Below are 5,506 nucleotides of genomic sequence, written 5' to 3'. Positions count from 1 at the left end.
GAGGGCGAGCACAGATCAGAAACATCAGTGAAGCACAACTAGTACAAGTACAAGTATCAGTACAAGTACAAGTACAAGTACAAGTACAAGTACAAGTACAAGTACAAGTACAAATACAAATACAAATACAAGTACAAGTACAAGTACAAGTACAAGTACAAGTACAAGTACAAGGACAAGTACAGGGACAAGTACAAGTACAAGTACAAGTACAAGTACAAGTACAAGGACAAGTACAGGGACAAGTACAGGGACAAGTACAAGTACAAGTACAAGTACAGGGACAAGTACAGGGACAAGTACAGGGACAAGTACAAGTACAAGTACAAGTACAAGTACAGGGACAAGTATCAGTATCAGTACAAGTACAAGTACAGGTACAAGTACAAGTACAAGTACAAGTACAAGTACAAGTACAGGTACAAGTATCAGTATCAGTACAAGTACAAGTACAGGTACAAGTACAAGTACAAGTACAAGTACAAGTACAAGTACAAGTACAAGTACAGGGACAAGTATCAGTATCAGTACAAGTACAAGTACAGGTACAAGTACAAGTACAAGTACAGGTACAAGTACAAGTACAAGTTTGATATTTACAAAACTGGGCTAAATAATTGTGTCGTGTGATGTATTTACGGAGCCCTGGACGTGACATCAGACACACAAAAACTAAACTTTTCCACCACAAATGATCTCGGGGTAAAAAACTATTTGAAAAGAAATATATATATATATATATATATATATATATATATATATATATATATATATATATATATTTTTTTTTTTTTTTTCACATTATTTTTTACCCCGAGATCATTTGTGGTGGAAAAAAAAATCCTTTTTTAAACATTTTCATATTTCTTCCATTGTGTTTATCTGATGTCCAGAATCATATTTTCCATAAAAGAAGAAAAACAGATTCAATGTAAACCTGAAACAGCTGTGCTGCTTCAGTCACTTTAACACCGGTGACTCTTTGTATTAATCTAACTTTATTGAAAAAGTGGGACATTCTGTGAACAGGACAAAGGTCTGACGGCCGCGCGCAGGTTAGACGGACTAAAGGAGGATTTATCACAACAGCTTCATCTTCATCAACTCATCTTTAATAATAATCATCATCACCATCATCATCATCCGCTCGTGTTTCCCCTGTTTCTGTGTCTGAAGCTGAACATTCACTTGTTTGAGTCATAATAACAGAGACATTCCGGTGTGTTTTCGCTCTAACGGCACCGGAGGGACCGTGTCCCGGGAGAGAGCGCTCCCCCCGGGACTAAACCGGGACTAAACCGGGGCTATACCGGGGCTAAACCGGGGCTAAAGGGCTCCTGAGTCCGCTCCTACCTCTGTCCGTGTCCCGGGGCTCTGCGGGTCCAGAAGCCGCTCTGCACCGCTCTGTCCCGGGCCGCGCCGTCCGTCCGCTCCGCCGCTCCGGGACGTGCGGCGGAAGTGACGGCCTTTCAAAATAAAAGCCCCAGAGGAAACAGATAAACAAACAGTGGGGTCTCAGTTCTCACTGTTGCTGCAGGTCGTGCTCACTGTGTCCTTGGGCAAGACACTTCACCCTCCTCAGAATCACTGAGTACATGTACTTAGAGTAACTGTACTCTAGTATTTAGATACAGTTACTTTCCAAATATCAGGGGAAACATCCCAGTATCAGTCATTACATCACCTCCATATAGGCCTGTCACCATCACACAGCTGAAGTTCGATTCGATACTGTCGATACTGTTGATACTGTCGATACTCGATACTGTCGATACTGTTGATACTGTCGATACTCGATACTGTAGATACTCGATACTGTCGATACTCTCGATACTCGATACTGTCGATACTTTGGACTCTCAGGTATAAATGACAGTAACCCTTTGTTCATCACATCCTGAAATACCACACGTGAAATCTAAAATAACTGGATCCTGGATCTGCTGCTCTCACGGTGAGTGTGTGAAGTGTAGATTATGCTTTTAACCAAAACAGATTTCTAGAACAAATACCCTGCAGATCAGACCTAAGCGTGTTCTCCCAACAGTATTACTGTCGGTGGATACATTACAGACATTAATCTTGTGTGAGATGAATTTATGGATAAATGTCCTTCTAAATATTCATCAGTTCATCCAAATAGTGTTTTAATCACTTCTGTAATGACCAAAATGTAGTGGATCAGGGCGTCATCTCAACCCAGGAACAATTCACTCGGTTCAGCTCAGATGATGAATCTAGGATGGTCCACTGGGTATGAAAAAGCTCTGACGTTTCTGCAGCGCCTCTGACTCGTCATAGTCTTATTGATTTACATTTAAAACCTCAAAACAGCTGAACTTTGGGACCATTACTTTCAAGCATGGAAGATTCTGGGCGATGACCCTTATTACTGATCATTGTGTAAATCATATGTCATCAATCATAGGAATCATACGTGTAAATGTACCTTAGCAGGGCCGGACGGGGACTGAGAAACAGCCCTGGACTCGGACCAGCCTGGCCCAAACACTTCCACAAATACATATTTTAACCTCTTACCCCCCGCCTAAACCAGATGCATTCTGTCCTCTTCAGGCTGTGTAGCACCTCATTTGAAAGCTAAGACCCACAAAACTGACCTTTTTCTTCACGCTGTTGCTGTTGTGTCACCTTTTGTATGTTTATTTTTGTCACCTTTTTGTGATTTTTCTTCAATTTTTTGTCAATTTTTTGTATTTTTTTGGTCACATTTTTAGAACATTTTTGTCATTTTTTTGTCAATTTTTGGTAAATTTTTGGGGGTTTTTTTGGTCAAATTTGGTCAAATTTTCATCAAATTTTTGTCTTTTTTTTGTCATTTTTTTAATCAAATTTTTGTCTTTTTTTGACAAATTTTGATCACATTTTTGTCACATTTTTGTCACTTTTTGGTGCTTTTTTCCCCAAGAAGCTTCTTGATTCGGGTAAAGCCAAACTGGAGAAAATGGGATCCGTTCAGGTGGGAGTTAAGAGGTTAAGGAGTAAAATATATTTGCTACATTTATGTTTATCAATATTTTTAAAAATTTACACTAAAACCTAAAACTTCAAAGTGTTTCTTTCTTTTACTTTATTTTCTTTTACTTTTTTTTCTTTTTCTTTATTTTCTTTGACTTTATTTCCTTTGACTTTTGCACTTCGTTATTTACTTCCGGTTGTATTTCCGGGTAGTTGGGTTGCACCGCGCAGCTTTGCCCAATCACAGCCCTCGGGGGGCGGGGCACGGGGCGTTCGGCTGGTCCTCGTGGCGCTGTGTCCGCGTGCGTCATGTTGACACCGGGAAACCCTCACTAAGCAGCGGGTTCTCTCCGCGTTACCGGAGAGTCTGGCGGTGTTTGTGATGGAGTAAGAGCGCGACGTGAGCGGGGACGAGAGCGACGTGCGTGACGTGCGTGACGTGAGCGACGTAAGTGTCTGTTCGTTTTTAGACGCGAGTGTAACGCGGGTTTTTAGCTGATTTTAACCTGACGTCAGAACGTGATCCACAAACCCGTGATATCTGACATGAAGCAGCTTTATCTAAGTGTCTGCGAGGCCTGTCCGGACCCTCCGTGTCACAGGTCCAGTTTGTCTGCGCGTGCTGATGGAAACAGCTGCTCCAGTGGTTTTACTTGAGAGCACGTGTGTCCCGGGCTCTCAGGGTATTTGACACAGAGCCTCAGTTCCTGCTTTTCCAGAGTGTTGCAGATCTATTTGATTATTTGATTCATGCATTCCTTATGGTTGTTGTTGTAAGATGTTATTGGGACCGTAAACCAAACATAAAAACACAAACTCATACGAACTCATAACACATCCTGCCGTGATCGTGGCAGCTCAGTTTCAGACGTGCAGCTCAACACATTTATTGTTTGTTTGTTTGTTTACTTTATTGTCCCCATTAACATTAACAGGGAAAAAACTGTTAAAAATAAGCAGACTATAAATGTCTTAGCAGTGCAGGTTTATAGTCATAGTACAAGTGGTTGAAAAAGTGACATAGATACAGAGATTATTGCATGTATTTTTTGTTTACTTTATGGGCTATATGCACAGTGACCCCACGTCATTTCCGCCTGGACAGTCAGCCAGAGGCTGTCCTTCCTGTCTGTCATCTCTTCCCATTAAAAATTAGCAGGTCCCACAGAAATGAAGCAATAGCTTAAGATTTGGTAAAGGACAGCGAGTAAAAGTTCGGATGTGGCTGGAGCAGGTTAAAAAATATTACGTGAGACGTAACGACTTCAATGGAGGAAACTCCGTGTTCATAACGGTGGATGTTTTTGTCTTGAAGCTAACGCGGCTAACGCGGCTAACAAAATAAAAAATAAAACTAGCGCAAAGTTTTGAACGAGCCTGCGCAAAAAAGAATCGTCCTGTTAGTAGTTTAAATAATATTTACTTGTTTACATGTTATATTATCATTTTCAACACTAGCCTTTAGCTCTAAGATAAAGCTCCGCCCCTTACGACAGCTGGCGTTTCCTTTGGGGCTGGATTCACAGCGAACATGATGTTTGTAATACGTTGCTGTGACTGTCCATCAGTAACTCGTTGTCCTTAACCAGATCCTGAGCTATCGCTATATTTGTGTGGGAACCTGCTAATTGTGAACGTAAACGATCAGCGACAGGAAGTGCTGCGTCTGGCTGACTGTCCAGGAAGACGTCACGTGGGGAAACTGTGCATAAGCCCATTGTCCCCATAGCGAAATGTGTCCTCTGCATTTAACCCGTCCTTCGATGCCGCTGGGGCGACCCGTCAGTGCCGCGCCCGGGGACCCGTCTCCAGATGTGGAGCCAGGCTGATGGTCAGAATCACCTGGCTGGAGGATTCACCTATTGTACATGTTTTTAGTGGTAGGGGAAACCGGAGTACCCGGAGGAAACCTACGCAGACACGGGGAGAACATGCAAACTCCACACAGAAAGGCCCCGTCCTGGTGGGAATCGAACCCGGGACCTTCTAGCTGTGAAGCGGAGGCGCTAACCGCTGTGCCACCGAGCCGCCGCCATTTATGTCTTAGTACAAACTATTTTGCTTTACATTTTTGCACATTTGAAATGAGGCTGTCCGGGAAGGACTGGGGGAGTAAACACTTATTTAGTCCCTTTTAAGCCCTGTCAGTCTCTTGTTCTGTTTACTTTTTAGGCTTCCTTAAAACAATAATCTGAGCTCTGTGATCTAAAGTTGTCATATACAGTGTGAAAACTCCCGACCATCAACCTCAGGTTTACAACAGCTGAACATGGAAAGTCAGAGATTTTCTTCCGATCCTTAGAGAAAATCCATTCTTTGTGTTGATATGTGAGGCAGCTGCCACGAGGGGTTGAAATGGGCAGACTTAACAAAGTTAGAGTTCTCACCAGACATTTATTGCTCACGCAAACAGAACTTCTGACACACAGATACAAAATGGCCCCCATGACTACAGCAGTCAGCTTTTATACCTCCCCTAATGGGAAAGGACCTCCCACCGGTAGGTACCATTCCTAGTTTCCCCCCT

The sequence above is a fragment of the Gobius niger genome (genome assembly GCF_951799975.1).
Source record: "Gobius niger genome assembly, chromosome: 11".
NCBI classification, from domain to species: Eukaryota; Metazoa; Chordata; class Actinopteri; order Gobiiformes; family Gobiidae; genus Gobius; species Gobius niger.
Note: the sequence above shows the minus strand (reverse complement) of the source record.